This window comes from Pinus tabuliformis, chromosome 7 (genome assembly GCF_031772625.1).
Source record: "Pinus tabuliformis cultivar Carrire ecotype Pingquan chromosome 7, CPIR1, whole genome shotgun sequence".
NCBI lineage: Eukaryota > Viridiplantae > Streptophyta > Pinopsida > Pinales > Pinaceae > Pinus > Pinus tabuliformis.
In genome coordinates this window covers 1494679056-1494698142 of record NC_142293.1, presented here as the reverse complement: position 1 = coordinate 1494698142, position 19087 = coordinate 1494679056, and positions in this window count along the sequence as shown.

Genomic DNA, 19087 nt, shown 5'->3' with positions numbered 1-19087 from the left:
ATATCCCCATACCACGGATCTAAAGTGCTGAGAAGAAACAAAGATTCGTCCACAATGGGTTCCTCTGCCACTGTTTCTGCATCAGCATGTGGGAAATCACACATTAACTCTGCAAAGACTAAGGATTTCTTAGACTTGGACTTCTCGAACTCCAAATCGAACTCCTGCAGGATAACAATCCATTTGGAGTACTTGCCCCCTAGCAATTGTTTAGTGAGAATATAGATCATAGGGTTGCAATCCGAAATCACTGTAGTTTTACGGAGAAGAATGTAGTGACGAAATCGCTGGACAGCTTGAACGGCTGCCAGTGCCAACTTTTCCACATGCGAGTACTTTAGCTCGGTTGGATTCAACGTCCGACTGAGGTAATATATCACGTGTTCCGTTTCGAATTCGTCTTCCTGAACTAAGACCATTCCAATGGTGGAGTGGGAGGCGGCGAGATACAAAACGTAGTCCTGGTTGTAGTTGGGAGGATGTAGCAACGGTGCATGGGTCAACGCGTGCTTAAGTGCATCAAAAGATTTCTGAGCTATCTCATCCCAAGAGAATTGAGCATTTTGTTTCAACAACCGGGTGAAACCCTTTGTAACCTCGGCGTAGTTAGGAATGAATCGGCGTAAAAAGTTTGCTTTCCCCTGCAAACTTTGGAGTTGGCGCAAACTCGAAGGAGGAGGCAATTTGATGATAGCTTCGACCTTCGAGGGATCGACGTGGATATCGGCTTTTGAAACGACAAATCCTAGCAATTGTCCCACTTCTATGCAGAAGACACATTTGTGTGGGTTCAACCGAATTCGATAATGCCGACACCTCATAAAAATAGCACGTAAGTGGATAAGGTGATCAGCTCGATGTAAAGAATGAGCAGGCAAATCATCGAGATACGGTTGCACAATGTGTTTGATGTCGTGAAACGCGTAAGACATTGCCCGTTGGAAAGTGGCTTCGGCATTCTTAAGTCCAAAAGGTAATTTGCAGTAAGAAAATGTCCCCCAGGGACAAATGAAAGCCATTTTTGGTTGATCGGCAGGTAGAATATTGATTTGGTTGTAACCAGAAAAACCGTCCATAAAGGAAAATATTTCACTGTCGGCACAATCATCAATTATTTGATCGATATAGGGCATGGGATAGTTGTCTTTTGGACAAGCACAATTTATATCCCTATAGTCGATGCATATTCTTATTGTTCCTTGTTTTTTGTTAACCGGAACAATATTCGATACCCAATCCGTTAACGGGATCGGATAAATGAAACCTGCCTTCAACAGCTTTTCTACTTCTGCTTTAATTGCAGCTGCTTTTCTAGGGTGTATCTGACGCAGACGTTGCCGAACGGGTTTAGCGTCCGGGTAGGTCTTAATCTCATGAACAACAATGGAGGGATCAATTCCTAGCATTTCCTCATAGGACCAGGCAAACACGTCGCGGAATTCTTGAAATAGGACCTTGTATGTTTGAATTTCGTCATCTGTACACGAGGCACCTATATGAATGTTCTCAATAATTCTGGTTTTGACTGAAATGTCAATGGCAATAGTTTGGGAAATGTTTCCCAAATTCAACTCTGAATCAGGATGTTTCATGGGATTCTGAGCGTCCTTGACATATTCAGCTGTAAAAATTGATGAAAAATCATTTTCAAAGTCATCACCCTCAGGTAAAAACGAAGATCTATGATGAAGATCTTCCCATGGTAGATCGTCTACACTTAGGACTTCGCGAAGCTGTTCGTCAGATGAGACAACTTCAGGAATCGTTATCCGTTCTGAGGTTGATGTGAAAAGTGATTCCTCACGGACCACATTCATTTGGTCGATTTGGGTTGAACGCGAGTCGGTAAAAGACTCCACGGCTTCATAAGCAATTTCATATGGACTCAAAGGCATGGCATCACCGAATGAGTCTATCTCAGATTCAGATGGGACAATCCAAGGATCATCGTAAATAATAGTGTCTGAAGTAATCATATGAACGAAAGCAAATGAAGGGTCTGCGTTGATTGGAGGGAAAGGAAAAGTTCCCAGTAAACCGGAATCTTTAACTAATCCTACACCAACATCCTTGTAAGGGATAGTCGTTTTACCGACATGCTGGATACTCTCTGAAGAGGCTGGGTCGGATGAAAAGTAAGCCAGCTGGTCTATCGTCACAATCTTACCATTGTGTGGAAACTTTATAACTCTGAAGACCGATGACACGAACGTTGTCATAGCGTAAGACCAACTGCGACCCAAAAGAAGGTTGTAGTCTAAAGGGGCATCAACCACCTCCACATCCAGACTAACAGTTTTTCCTTCAACCCCTATAGGAAAATCCTGTAGAATGCCAAACGGATGGAACCCACGGCCATCAAAGGCCTTAAGAATCATCGGGGATTGGTTCAGTGAAGGAGAACTAAGTGATCTCCAACACTGAATCGACATAATACACGTAGAAGCTCCTTCATCAATTACAGTCCGATGAATCGGCCTGTTTTTGACTATCACTGGGATCTGGAAAGCCATCTGATGAGGGAGACGCGGTGTACTATTTTCTAGATCAAAGATTATCAGGTTTAGGTCCTGAATATCAACAGCTCCTATAGCCGACAAGAGTAATTTTCGTTGTGCTGGACATGATTGCAGCACTTCCAAAGCCGACATTGCTGAGGGTGAAACAGCTAAATCCTCAACAATGTTATAATTCTGAGCTGCTCTCGCATGTGGATTGAAAGCAGACTTTCGAAGTATACCCTTGGCAGGCGGTTTGATTACCATGTCCGGGTTAGGTTTCTCGATCTGTAGTGGATCGGAACCGGGAGCTGAGGTTGATGGATTAGAATGAGAAGATTCTGCTTCTTTGCCATCAACAGGACTCTTACTACCGTAATCTTGCGATTGAGTTGCAATCCGTACATGAGACATCATCAATATGGGTTCTTCACTGGCACTCGAGGAAGAACCTATCATTTTACTCTCCTGCTTTGGAAATGGATCTTTCAAAACAGCAGGAGTTGGGGAACCTTTAACGATTTTCACAACCTCCGCCCGATGAGGGCAATCTCTTGTGAAATGATCTTCTTCACAAATTAAACAAGGATAGCGAGGTTTGCGCTTTTCGTCATTAGATTCCGACTTCTCTCTTTTCTCCTTTGGAGCCTTATCTGATTTATCCTTCTTCTTGCCTTTCTTCTTCCCACCGTTTTTTGATTTAGCCATAGATGACTCTACAGCGTGAATATCGGCGGAAATTTCAGGAGAAGACTCTCCTGTCGAGGAATCTGGTAAGGTTATAATGGGCGAAGAATTCTTTGAAGATTTCTTCTTGCTTTTAGTATTTACCGTACCAATCATACCATCAGCAGCATGAGATCCCGAAGGAGCAGCAGCGATTTGATTTGACTTTGGAAGATCCGGGATCTTTTCATGTAACGTACCTAACTGAGTGTAAACTAAGTCAAGGTACTGCGCTTGAGCAATTACTTGCTCTTCAGTAACTACTCCGGCCTTAGCTACATCTTCAGTAATCTTCGGTAATAATGATTTAACAAACCATTCAGCTAAGATTTGGTCCGGGATAAAAACTTTCACTAAACGCCTTCGACGTCTCCATTCATGGATATGATCGAAAATATAAGTGGACGTCGACTGTTTTAGTGAAGTTAGTAGTTCCGTGCCATTATCATATCTGACCGACAACTGAAAATGAGTTAGGAACGAGGTAGCTAACTGACTAAAATTGTAAAAAGAGGCCCGTGGTAACTCAATGTACCACTTGGCCGCGAGACCAATGAGCGTATGCTGGAAAAGATGTAAGCGGATCGAATCATCCGAGATGGAATTTGAGGCACACCAGAGGTGGTAAGTCATCACGTGATTGGACGGATCCTCTCCAGACTTACCTTCGAACTTGGGTATATCGCTGGGCAACTTATTTGGCATTAGCGGCCAGAACGGAAGATATTGTATTGGATCGTTCGTTAGGCGCGACAAGTCTGGTAAATCCAAAGTTGCGATAAACGGTAACTGCCGATTCGGATCCCTAAAACTCTGGGTCACAAGACCAGTCCCAGGAGGAGGATATCCAGGATAACTTGGAATAGGAATCGCATTCGGGATATTATATCCTCCTGGAAAACCAGGATTAACCGGACCGTACTGGGGTTGCTGAGGTTGTTGATAAGTGTACCCAGGATACGGTTGATACTGGTAAACCGGCTGTTGGACAGCAGGCCCGTATTGGTATTGTCCCTGGTACAGTTGATAAGCGAATTATGGTTGACTAGTGACAACCGTACTTAAACCAGGCTGTCCTACAGGCATCTGAACCGTAGTTTGAATCATAGATCCAGACAATGGTAAAGATGTCTAAGGAGTAGTTGCAGAGACAGTAGAAACCAGAGCTGTCGATACTCCAGAAGTAAGTGTGGTGGAAGGAGCAGATGTTGCGGCAGTTGCAGTAGTCGTTTGAGATAGAGTACTAGGTGCAATTGGCGACTGAGTAACTACCGAAGGTACAAAAGTTTGAACATTAGACTGGACTGGTTGCTGGGATGGACCAGCAACTAAGGATTGTCCAGCTTGAGATGACAACTGTACGTTTGGCTGCAACACTTGTTGACCTTGCGATGGATTCCACACTATGTTCATTCCAGGGTATTGACCCATGACAGGTTGAGGATATTGAGATCCATAACCGGATTGAGGGTAGGATTGATAACTGAAAGGCACAGTTCTCGTACCTTGAACATATGATTGACCTTGAGGTGGTTGATAACCTTGACTCGAGTATTGACCTTGAGGTTGATACCCTTGAGGTAAATACTGATACTGGGGTTGACCTTGACCTTGAGGTTGATACCCTTGAGGTAAATATTGATACTGAGGTTGACCCTGGGGTACATATTGAGGCTGGGGTTGACCTTGAGGAATGTATTGTACTATGGGTACATACTGTCCTTGAGGTTGCCCCCCAGACGCAACTTGTGTACCTTGAGGTTGCCCCCTAGGCGTTACTTGAGGCTGACCCCCAGGCGGTAATTGGCCACCTTGAGGTTGAGAACCAGGAACTGAACCTGACATCATATAAATGTCTCCTACACCTAATGGTCTGTTACCATTGTTCCGAGTTAATAACCCATGTTCAATGGGTTGAGGAGATGCGCCCGCAAAAGTACCAGACAATGACTGATACCCAGAGGGAACAGAAGGACTGCCGTACAAGAAAGATTCAGGAGATTGAGTGAACACGGATGACTGACCAGACATATTTACAGGAGTATAAATACCTCCAGGTGGAAAAGGAGTTCGAGGTGGAGAAAAACCTATCCCTCAGTTGTCTAAATAATTGGTTAATGAAAGGTACCAAGTAGTACTTCTAGGAGGACTGTAAAAGATAGATTCATGCTCTCTGAGATCAATAGTAGGTTGATCTTCAAGGATAGATACGCCTACTTCTTCCTCTGGAGCAAGTTCTTCAATAGCTATCAAACCAGCAGGAAAATTTTCGGTAATGAATCTTTCTACCCTAGGTGAATCAGGTGCACTAGAAGTTGGAGTAACAGGTTCAGATACTTTAGGTTCTTCGCCTATATCACTAGTAGATGAAAAAATACTAGCAAGCTCGGAAACTGCAACTGCTTCGGGATTATAACCTGTTTCTAGACCTTGGTAATCTGGATGGACTACCAACGACGATTCTCCTTCTTCAGGTGAACCTACTTTACTGCCACTAGGAGTTACAAGGATCTTTAAACCTTCGTAATGACTTGGGACGTCTTGAAGGGGTTCACCCAGAAGTCTACGGGATTTCCTCAACAATTCAGCCACAGAAACAACCTCAGGAGACTTGCCCCGAAGTCGACGGGACTGTCTCGGTAATTCCGCCACAGTTAAAAACTTTTAACTACTGCACACGCAAACAAAGTAAAATCTCAAAGCAAACCACCTAAAGTCTCTAAAGAACCAAACAAATTTGAATCACACGCCTAAAGAATCTAGGGCGTCAAACCAAGCACAAACAGTAGCCTTCCGGACCAAAAACACTAGTTGGAGATGAAACCCAACATCGTCGAATTCAGTACAGAAGTGGAGGGTGGAACAGTTACCTCGGCAACCTGCTTAATGAATAGACCGGCACAAGTTCCTCCACTTTAACCGTTTCGAGTGAAGTGAACCCCCCCGAAAATCCAAGTGAGTCTAGCCGACGTCTGCTCCAGGTACAGTGGGATCTTCCCTCCACCGTCACCTCGGTAGAATCCTAAAGATAATGGTCACTAAAGTTACCAACAGCAACAAATGCACCTGGGGGAATAGTCTACACTCCGACAGCACGGAAGGGCAGAGTATCAAGCTCAATCCCCTTGCCGGCTCCTTGACAATAATCCAAGGTTTACCGACAAGTGACCCCTGGCTCCTCGACAATGGTTAATCCGAGTTTTACCATTTGTAATACATGCGTGTCTGGCGTCGTTCCCAACGAGGGAGGATTGATCCCCTCACTGGTTCGGACACGAGCTCGTGCTTCTCCTTTAAGAGGAGCTTTCCCAGAGTACAAATGAAACAATTGGATTTATCCTACCACAAGATGAGCTACTTGTTTGGTTTTGCTGTCTTGGAGAGTTAATTACTCTCCTACTCCAAGACACTAGCCTGATCTATATTGGTGTTTCAGAGCCCTAGTAAATAAAAGTTACTAAGTTGATTTTACTTTAAGCGTTAATTTTATGGTTTTTCTTAAAGACAAAAGGTAGTGGAGATGAAACTGGTGGTGTGTAGACTCGACTCGCAACCTCTACAAAGATGCACCTAAGATGATTTACACTACTTTTCTTTTTCAATGAATCTCCTAGCTAAGAGAGTTGGAAAATGCAAATTTTATAGAAACAACTTTCTTGGCAAAGACAATCAAAGAAACAATCTCTTTATCTTTTCAAAACATACAACTCATGACCACTAATTACTTCACGAAATTTCATTTCTCTTCCAAAAGACTACTAATGTTACCAAAGCAAACTTTTTCCAAAAGAATTTTTTGTGTTTTTTCTATATTAATAAAGCATGTAAAACTATTTATCAAATCAAATTTAACAAATCTAAAACAATCAAATCAAATTCACTCAAAAGCAAATTAAAAGAAAATTTACCTAGAAGAAAAAAATAATGAGGACAAAAGCCTACAAGGATAATTCCCGGATGTTTTACTCAGTCAAAATGCAACTAAGGATCAATTCATGTAGAATCATAAACTAATCAAAAAACAAAATCGAAATATTTTTGTTCTTTTTTTTCAAGGATGAAATTAAAAGCTTTAACCAACAAACTCTTCGATATTCGCAAAGAGAAGACACAAAGGTAGGTCTCTCACAAGGGTGACTTCTATGACAGGCCTGACTCTTAAGAGAACTGAACAAAACCAAGGAGATCCAAAGTTTGACAATCTCTAACGCCAAAGTCACTACACGACCAGTTAAAAATCAAACCCTAAGGCAAAATCCCTATGAATTCCACCAAAACCCTCAACACTAACGGGACAAGTTCAGGTGAAGATCTCTGACAGTAAACCAATGGATTTGGGCAGTAAAAACAAATTTAAAACAAAATCTAAAGAGCAAAATGAAGAAAAATGAAATTTTCTCAAATTTGACAGGGGTACGCAGGTGATCTGTTGACACAGGCGCGGGTATGCCCTATGCACGAAGACGCAGTGCGTACAAGTACGCACTATGCCTAACTCAGAGGCTGCGTACTACTGGCAAAGCTAAGAAAAATAAAAATCTAATTTGACTCTAAGCTAACCCACCCAAACACACAGTTAGACAGCCAAAAATCAGAAAACAAGCGATTTTTCTCAAACCAAAATATCAAATCAAAAAGAACTCAAACACATTCATGGATTCCCCAGTGGAGTCGCCATTTTGTCATGTGGAAAGATTTGTTAGTGCGGACACAACCGACCTCCGTAGAAGCCTAAGACTTTCTAGTGACAAACAAGACAAAGAAGAGCAATCCTTCTCTAAATATGCATTTACAATATGAGAAATCAAGTGTTTAGATCCTACCTGTAACCCAACGCTGTTGTAGTAGTCCAGCTTCGTTGATCCGAATGAGCTCCTCCTTCTCTTCGAAACCTGCATTCACTAACAATCAAATGATTAAATAGCACCTGAATATCACATAAAATAAAACATATTTAACATATAGACCAAGGAGTATATGAAACAACTCATAAATAACAAATTGTTGAGAAGAATGGACTTATTTGTATTAAAAGGTAACAAAAGGAACCATTACAACCTGAGCCTTGGTGTTGTGCAGGTCCCTCCCAGGGTCCAGAAGAGTTCTCCTTTACTCTGATCAGCTCACCCACTTCCAAATGAAACAAGCAAAGATGGTAATCTCTCCTCACAAGCTTCTACAAGGAAGTCCTAATTCCAGCAGCATCTACCCTTAGGAATGTTCAGCTTTCAACATCCCCTCCCTTTGGCCCAATGACTGTATTTATAGTGCTCTAGATGAATTTATTCAGGTCCACCATCAATGGGATAAGCCCCTCTTTGGATGGGATAGCTCCCCTCTTGATGGGATAAGTTCCTCTTTGGTAGGGATACATGAACCATCTGGAGGCGCTTCATACACGTCAAACAAGTTTCTAGAAGACTCTAGAAATGACCACAAGTAACTTTTTTAAGATGAAACTCGCGCCTTTTGACCTTTACAAGGGTACGCACCCACCCCTTTACATACAGAGCGTACGAGTACGCAGGTATTATGAACTTGGGTTGCGTACACGCAGGTAAGGCTAAGAGAAACTGCGTACCAGAGATAATTGACTTTAAATGACTTTTCTCTCTTTTTTGAAGTTTGACATGAAGAGCAGAGGCATGAGACTTGCCAAGGAGGATAGTATGATAGTGGATGGAGCCATACTAACTGCAAATAGTCATGGTGACATTTTTTAGTGTAACAGTTAGACCTCTCCTAGATTGATGACATTATGGTTTGGTCAATGCTCAAGATAAGTGGTTTTTTGGGAGCAGCCCAATGTTGGAGGGAAAAAATTGTTAAATTTTCTTTTATTGTATCTCAATTGCATTCTTTTTCAGTTGTGCAAAAGGTCTTCCAGTGGGGAGGCAAACAACAAGAGGCATTTAATGCTTTGAAACAAAAGATCAGTTCAGCCTTTATACTTGCTCTTTTGGGCTTGAAAAAGTCATTTGAGTTTCAGGTTGATGTATGTGACTATGCCATGGGCGCAGTCTTTATGAAATATGGTAAGTCCATTTCATTTCATTCAGAAATTTTGAAAGGTGCAGTGTTTAAGTTGCAGCGACAAAGGCACTTTCATTGGATGGGTTTTCTTCTACTATTCCACTTGGTCAAATGGAATAAGACAGATATAAGCGACAAGTTTGTTGATATGCATTCTAGGCCTATTGTTTGTATAACTACTTTCCTCAAGCATCATCTTGTTTTACATGAAATTTATGATCAGCAAAATACATACTTTCAAGATGTAATTCAAGCTTGAGTCAAGGGAATCAAGTTAAGGAATTTGTTTACCATTTGCATCATAATGTGTTGTATCATCTTGGTAAGAATGATGTTGCTATTGATGGTAATGTTGGGCTGTGTTATATTCTTTCCACAACTAGCCCACATAGTTAACCGGGGGTTAGAGGGAGGGAGGCCACAGGGGGTTTGAGGGGCACCCGTAACCCCACTTTATGGGGTCCGGGGCAGCGCCCTGGAAAATTTTGGTTTTGGACCCTATGTTAGGTTGGGCAGACCCACCTACAGTTTTGTGCATGATTTTCGCACATGTTTTTTGGATGCAATGGTTTTTCGATCCATGGTATTGGACACGATGGTTTTTGGTCCATGGTATTGGACGCGATGGTTTTCGGTCCATGGTATTGGATGCTTCAACATGTATAAATATGTATTGTAACATTGAAATGAACATAATTAAAAATCAAGCTGGTAGTCCCGGTTTTGGGATCCAGGGGAAAATCTATGTGTATATGTGTTTATGTGTTCTGCTCTCGAATTATTTATTTTCTGTGTTTTAGAATTCATATGCAAGTAATTTTTGTATGGGGGTAAAACCTACATTTGGCATCAGAGCAATTTTGGCTTCAAGGGGATGCCTTTGTTACTGAGCGGTTTTCTCGGGCCTGTGGTAGACCCTGTTCAGTGGGAGATCTGCGAGATCGATTCTAGTGCTGAAAGAAGATGGCGAGCAGTGGAAAGATAGAGATCGAGAAATTTAGTGGTCAGAGTTTTGAGTTGTGGAAACTCAAGATGGAGGATCTGTTGGTGGATAAAGATCAATGGATCGTGGTAGATCCAGGTACTAAACCAACGGGAGTGTCCAATGAAAAATGGAAGAAGTTGGATCGTGTTAGAAAATTATATATTACGGAGCAATGGAACACATAAAATATTGCAGAAATATAAACACAGAAAACGCACAAAACAAGAGAGACACAGATATACATGGTTCACCCAGTTTGGGCTACGTCCACCCCGAACAGCCAATCCTTCCTTTCTATTATCCAGCAAAATGAAGAGACACAACCTACAGAAAATCCGCTGTAATATCCTCTGTTTTCTCTCACAGTCTCATCTTTGTTTCTCGCTCACAGAATACACATCTATCACACAGCCTCAAATACAATACCCTCATACAAAGAGAGGGGTTTCCTTCTAGGGCAAAAAACCCTAAACTAAACATAAGTTGTATTGTCAGATCATCCGCCTAATGAACGGCCCAGATTGACTAGAAATTACTATACTTTTACAAGGCAATTTTACAAATGTTTTTAACTTTGGGGGCGCTGCCCCCGAAACCCCCCGCCAGGGGGGGGCTCCCAAAGGTCGCAGTCGCCCCCCCTGGACCCCCCTGCAGCGAATATTTTACGGGCGGCGTTTCCGCCCCCATTTTGAACTGGGGTCCTACGTGGCGATACCTTTGAATATAGAAGATAATCAGGCTCCACACCCAATAGATCGGAAGGCAAATAGCACAATACGATTGTGTGTCTTAGATTCAGTATTGTTGAATGTTTTAGGGGAATCTACGGTGAAGGCTTTGTGGGACAAGTTAGGGACTTTGTACCAATCTAAATCTCTGGTGAATAAACTATTCCTGCGAAAAAAGTTGTATAACCTAAAGATGAAAGAAGGAGACTCAGTGACAGAGCATCTGAATGCATTTAATATTGTGGTAAGTCAGCTAGCATCTATTGATATTAAAATTTCAGATGAAGATAAGTGCATCAGTTTGTTGTGTTCTCTACCAAATTCGTCGGATAGTCTGGTTATTAAAATAGGTAGCAATGCAACTGCCTTGCAGTTTGAAGAAATAGTATCAGCCTTACTAACAGAGGAGATGAGATAGAAAATTATGGAGAGCTAGAATGGTGATGCCTTGTCTATACGAGGACGGTCCCAGAACAGAAATAAAAATAAGTCATCGAGTGGGAGATCTAAATCTAGAGGGAGATCTAAATCTCTAGGAAAAACTGTAAAGGTGGTGTGCTGGAAATTCAGAAAGGAAGGCCACTTCAAAAAGGACTGTAAATCTAAAGCTCCTGACAAAGGAAAGGGATCTGATGAGGCTCCTTCTGCAGAGGTGAAAACCACCTCAAATGAAGGTGGGGATGTGTACTTGGCTTCTTCAAGTACACATGTAGATCATGAGGCATGGTTGATTGACTCAAGTGCATCCTTTCACTTCACTCCCCATAAAGAGTGGTTATGTGAGTATGAGAAATATGATGGTGGTGATGTCTTCTTAGGGGATGACAGGAAGGCTAAAATCATTGGTCATGGAAAGGTAAAGTTGAAGTTGCAAGGTGGAAGAGTTAGAACACTTCCGGGTGTTCTACATATTCCTGCATTTGCCAGAAATCTAATTTATGTAAGCAAGCTGGATGATGCAAGTGTAAAAATAATGTTCCAGAAGGATACCTGCAAGATGGTTCAGGGAGCACTAGTATTGATGCGGGGAGTTCGGATTGGAACTCTGTACAAGCTGCAAGGCAGCATGGTTGTTTATGGGTGCAACAGTTCTGTGGTTCCTGAAAGTGGAGCAGAAAATCTAGTGGTATTTGGAAAGAAGACCATGTTGTGCATCAAAGGCTTGGACATATTGGAGAGAAAGGCCTTCGAATACTTCATCGTAAAGGTATGGTAGAAGGTATGAGTAATAGCTCTCTGGATTTTGATTTCTATGAAAATTGTGCATATGGGAAGCAGAATCGAGTGATTTTCCCCTCTGATAGTAAGAGGGCGCAACAGATATTAGAACTTGTGCACAGTGATGTGTTTGGACCTGTGAAGTTTCCATCACTGGGTAAGTCTGTGTACTATGTATCATTTATAGATGAATTCTCAAGGAATACATGGATATATTTCCTTAAGAAGAAATCTGAAGTCTTTGATAGGTTTAAAGAATTTAAGGCTCTGGTGGAAAACCAGACAGAGAAGAAGATAAAGGTGTTGAGGACAGATAACGATGGAGAGTTTTGCAGTAAGGAATTTGAAGAACTCTATAAGAAGTGTGGTATAGCATGGCAGAAGACTACTCCATATACACCTCAGCAAAATGGAGTTGTAGAAAGAATGAATAAGACGTTGATGGAAAGGGCAAGAAGCATGCTCAATGGTGCCGAGTTAGGACAAGAATCCTGGGCAGAGGCGATGGATACTGCATGTTACCGGGTCAACAGGTCACCTTCATCAGCGTTAGAGGATAAGACTCCACAAGAGGTATGGACTGGTAAGAAACCCTCTCTTTCACATCTGAGGGTATTTGGATGTGATGCATATGTACATGTTCCAAAGGAGAAACGGACCAAGTTGGATAGTAAATCTGAAAAGTGTATCTTTATTGGGTATAAGGATGGTTTAAAGGATTATAAGATTTGGAACCCAGTCTCACGGAAGGTTGTATACAGCCGAGATGTGGTGTTCAGAGAGGTGAAAGATGTTATTAAACATGAATTCCAACGAAAGGAACCTAAGAAGATAGAGTTTGAGCTAAAGGAGGAAGAATCAAACTCTACAACAGAGGAGGAATCAGAAGATGAAGAGCCACAAACTCCGGCTGTGAGAAGATCAATTCGAGAAAGAAGGTAGCCTGAAAGGTATATTCCATCTGCTTTCTGTTCAAATTTTGCTTTATCTATTATTGACGATGATCCCAGAATAGTGAAGGAAGCAGTAGATTCAAAGGATGGAAAACTCTGGTAAGAGGCCATGGTTGATGAAATGGAATCTTTGCACAAAAATGAGGCTTGGGATTTGGTGGAGTTGCCGGCTGGGAGGAAACCCATTGGCAGCAAATGGGTGTTCAAAAAGAAGACAAATGCAGAAGGAAAAGTGGAGAAATACAAAGCTTAGTTGGTAGCAAAAAGTTATTCCCAGGTGCCGGGAATTGATTTTGGTGATATTTTTTCTCCTGTTGCCAAGGTAACTTCTATTAGATTACTTTTATCTGTTGTTGCTGCTTTTGATTTTGAGGTAGAACAGATGGATGTGAAGACAGCATTCTTCACGAGGATTTGGAAGAGGAGATCTACATGTAGCAACCTGAAGGCTTTGCAGTGAAGGGTAAGAAAGAACTAGTATGCAAGTTAAAGAAGTCTTTGTATGGGTTAAAATAGTCACCAAGGATGTGGTATCACAAATTTGATACATTTATACGAGGACTTGGCTTCACCAGAAGCAAAGTAGATCACTGTGTGTATTTTAAATTAATTGGTGACCATGTTATTTATCTGGTCTTATATGTGGATGATATGTTGCTAGTTGGAAATGACAAAGAAATTATCCAGGATTTGAAGACCCAATTGTCCTCCAAATTCGACATGAAAGATCTTGGTGCTGCAAACTATATTTTGGGCATGGAAATTAAAAGAGATCGGGAAAAGAGGAAGCTCTAGTTAAACCAGAGGAAGTATGTCGAGACAATACTGCAGAGGTTTAATATGCAAGATAGTAAACCGGTGAAGGTTCATATTCTTGTAGGTGTGAGGTTATCTGTTGAGCAGTGTCCCAAGACACAAGAAGAGGAAGAGGACATGTCTCGTGTTCCATATAGCAGACGGTAGCCTGATGTATGAAATGGTCTATACTAGACCAGACAGTGCACATGCAGTGGGAGTATTGAGCAGGTTTATGTCAAAACCATAGAAGGAGCATTGGACAACAGTGAAGCGGGTTTTTAGGTATTTGCGTGGCACTAGTGATTATGGTTTGTGCTACCAAGGAAGACCAGGATTGGACAGAGTGTTGGATATTCGTGGCTTTGTTGATGCAGACTGGGTTGGAGATTTGGATCAGAGAATATCTACAAGTGGGTATGTGTTTAACCTATTTGGAGGTGCAGTCAGTTGGATGAGTAAGAAACAATCTGTAGTGGCACTATCAACTATAGAGGCAAAATACATGGCAGCCACTCATGTCAGCAACGAAGCAGTTTGGTTGCAGAGATTGTGTTCAAGTATGGGGTTAGTACAGGAAGCTATAAGGATAGACTGTGACAGCCAAAGTGCAATTTTCTTGGCAAAGAACCCTGCATATCATTCAAAGACAGAGCACATTGATGTTCAGTATCACTTTGTGATGGATATGATAGAACACAAAAGGTGTTGTTCGTAAAGGTGGACACTTTGAAGAATACTGCAGATGCATTGAAAAAATCTGTGAGCTCTGAGAAGTTCTCTTGGTGTAGAGAAACAATGGGTGTTGCAGGGGTGGATAAATGACTAAGCTCTCTTGTTTCCCCCTATGGAAAGAAAACAACAAGTGGGAGAATGTTGGGTTGTGTTATATTCTTTCCATGACTAGCCCACGTAGTTAACTGGGGGTTAGAGGGGGGGTGGTCACAGGGGATTTGAGGGGCACCCATAACCCCACTTTATGGGGTCCGGGGCAGCGCCCCGGAAAAATTTTGTTTTGGACCCTATGTTAGGTTGGGCGGACCCACCTATGGTTTTGTGCATGATTTTCGCACATGTTTTTTGGACGCGATAGTTTTTCGATCCAAGGTATTGGAAGCGATGGTTTTTGGTCCATGGTATTGGATGCTTCGGCATGTATAAATATGTATCAAGCTGGTAGTCCTAGTTTTGGGATCCAGGGGAAAATCTCTGTGTATATGTGTTTTATGTGTTCTGCTCTCGCATTGTTTATTTTTTGTGTTTTAGAATTCGTATGCAAGTAATTTTTGTATAGGGTAAAACCTATAAGTAACATGGAAAAATCCAAGGAGTTCATTGAATGACTCCAAATGGTACATCACGCAGTGCAAGATTAGCTTGAAAAGAGCAAAGGCAAGTATAAAGCAAGGCATGACAAGCATCGTGTAGATCCCAAGTTCCAAGTCTGTGATTAATGGATCAAGATTGGAAAGGTGAGGGAACTGTACCCTCACCTACTGGACAACTAAAAGTGGTATTTTGGGGTCCAAAAGGCTTCTAGTGGGGAGGAATGATCAGGTTCTCAAAAACTAGCTCAAAATTCCAATTTATCAGATCAGTGGAAAACTTGAACAATCGGGTAGTGCTCTTCATCTTGAATCCGATGCAACTCATTTCGCGTGAAACGAACACCATATTCTCCCATAATCCTATTTTGGTTCGCTTTCCTAAACAGGAAAAAATTTTAAAAATGTGACAGCCCAGTCAGCAATCTGTACTGTTGACATGGCATTGATTGTGCAGGTCTATGTGGCAAGTTGACTGGTCAACAGGCTCCTCTTGTGAATGGTAGGCTAACAAGTGGCATTTTTTTATTGGATGTAATTCAAAATTTTTGATTGGATTGGTGGCCAACCATGGGCTGACACGTGAGGGCCACCAAAATATTGGGTCAAGTTCCGAGCAGCAGCAGCGGGGGTCAAACTCGCAACCACCAAGCAACAAGCATAGTCATATACCAACGTGTCATACCATGAGTCTTAATAGAATATGGAAGTGACCCATATTTAAACATTAATTGTTGTGCATTTGGGGGAAGGGTTAGCCTGTGTGGGGGACATCCCTTGGGCACACGCACCAATACGACCACCAGCGAAGAGAAGCGGGGGCCTGCCCAGTGGGGGCTAGTCATTGGCCTTAGCCCTGGGCATGTGGCCCCCATACGAACCCAATTTTTAGATTATAGGCATTGGAGGTTGGTTAAAGAGTCTGACAATTTCACCTGAAAATTGGTGAAATTGTCACTTTGTTAGCACGTTTTGGGGAAAATTTGTATGATAGTGCCAGGTTTTTGGGGAATTTGCCTGCGATTAGTAGAAAACTTGGAAATGCCATAACTTCTTCATTTTTTTACCAAATCATGAGCAGAAAGAGGCTACACAAGAATTTTTGGGTATTCTGGAGCCATTGGAATAGGTTTCAGAGCTTTCTGAGCATTGTAAACTGATATATTCACATTTTTTAGCATAATAGAGAGGGCCAAGACATTGGAAGTTGGACCAAGGAGACCTAGCCCAAGAGGGGTGAACTCCTTCATCATGTGTTGTTGTGATACTATTTATGGTGATGTTTATGTTTGTTATATGCTATTGTTCATTCATTTGTTTATGTTAATTTGCACATAAAATTTACATAAAAACACTCAAAACTCATGTTTTAAACTTCCAATTAACCTCATAAATCCTTAATCACTTTTAACATAATCTAAAAATAATTTAGTACAACAAACTAATTATCCCGATCAAATCGCACTTGCACCCAATCCAGGAACAAGAATTGGTTTGTGATTGTTCCCAAGGCCTTGGCTAGCTTTGTTGTTTTTCATACTACCCAACACATCAAAGATCCTATATCGACCATGATCTTGGTCCCTATGGCGATCATGTTCTGGTATCTCATGACTACCATGTGTTGGAATATATTATATTCCTTGGAAGGTAATAATTTCTTTGTATTGTGTTGGAAGTTGTCCAAAATCTTATGTAAAAGAGTAATACATTATATCCCATATTTATTATGGCACAGTATACTCTTGTATCCATTTATTATATAAAGAGGTGTTATTTTGGAGAATTATATTATCCCACATTTAATATGTGACAGTAATTCCTCCACATCTCTAGTATATAATAGTGTCAAGGGAGCCTCTTAAGGAGTATACCATTTTTTGATACCATCACATCTTATCTTGTGCTCACAACATATTGCCATTTGTATCGAGTCATTTGTAGTTGCTCTCTTTGTAAGATAGTAGGATATTTATGGAGATAATAGAATACAACCTTCTCGTGGATGTAGCCCAATTGGGTGAACCACATATATCTGTTGTATTATTTTTTCTTGTTCTCTTTCTGTCCTTATTTATATGTTGATATATTGTTGGTTTCTTAGATAGATAGCTAGTTTAGTAGATCTAATATTCTAACACCATGACTTTGATAAGAATACTTTCTCTCCTTGTGACCTTCATGGAAACCATTCAATGAATCCAAATAATCACCATTGCACTTCTATTTGAATTTTTTACTGAATCTTCTTTTTTCCCTCGCGAACTTCTTCGCAGTTGAATACTCCTTAGACTCCTTGATTCTTTTCTCCTGGGAAAACTTCTCAGAACTCCTTTTGTGCACATAATCATGGGCTTTTGACCCTCCTCTATGATAATTCCTATCACCGTTGGGGCCCCCACCTAAATTATTTTCATTGAGTTTTGCGATCTCCCTTCGAACCTCTTTGATTTCAACCCTTTCAGAGATTGAATCGTCATCCTGAATGGACATATCGCAACCATATTTAAGACTCTGGCCCAAATCGGCCTTATCGATCTCAAATATTCCTATGCAATTACTATTACCAAATATTTTTTTATTATCATCACCATGAGAATATGAATTTAAATACTTGACGCTTGCAATGATCAAGCCCTTGTCATTGTTCACAATGTTTTGAAGATCCAAGGGATGGGAAGCCAACAGTCCTGGATGACCTTGTTCATTAAGAAATGAGGTATCTAATTCTCCCAAGTTCAACCTTCTTAACTAAAATGTTTGTGACTTCCTTATGCATTTCACGCCATTGAAATACAGTCGCTCGATCGTCTCCATGCCCACGTACTCTATAAAAAAATCACTAGCAAACCTTAAAAACTCAACAATAAAGGCCTTATATATTAAGAAAAAATTACAAACCCTCAAGAACTAGAATCAAAAGCATATCTATATCAATCACAAAATTTCCAAAAGAGCCTTAAAAATTAAATAACAAAATAAACCAAATGGAGAAACCCCCATAGACTCTCAAACCCTTGAAACCTTAGACACCATTAAATATAAAACCTCGAAGCCAGTATAATTAATAGCATGATAAACATGTACAATGACGAAGGGAGAAAGCGAGGCACGGAGAATAAAAGGGGAAGGGAATTACCATGCATACCCTTTAGAAGGTGGGCATATGGGAAGAATCCCCCCTTAAGATCACATTAGTTATTAAGAGGGTTTATGTGGGTATGATTCCCTGTCTCGCTATCTTTCGAGCTCTTATTAAACTGTAAATGGTCAGCATAATACCACCATATATTATTTGTATTTTCTTAGATTATCGTTGTCTTAGTTTATCCGAAAATTCAGTCTCAATTCTTACAAGGATAATGAGGATTTGTTAGTAATTCTCGGTAAGAAGATGCAACATTATGGAGGGGCCAAATGCCCCACAAAATCCTTACTACAAATAAATATCAACGAAAATTCTTCAACTTCTCACCCCAATAAAGCTAAATCAAATCCTAAAACGCCTCTAAAATGGTATCGAAGTCCTGACTTCAAACCCTAATCTAGTTATTTTGCACCTAGAGGAGCCAGGCTTCCAACCTCGAGTTTAATAAAATGGGTAAATATGTAGGCAAGTCTTGCTCTCTATTCTTTTCTCATTTTTATTTCCTACACTTCCAGTGCCTCTTATTTGATTTCAAGTTTTTCTTTGAAGCCACAGCAGAGTTATGTGTGTATAATCCTACGATTTCAACCCTCCTTTGTGATAATTCCTATCACCCATAGCAAAGCCAAATGAATCTGTAAAGAGTCTAAACAAGATAATATTTTAAGGGACATTCGT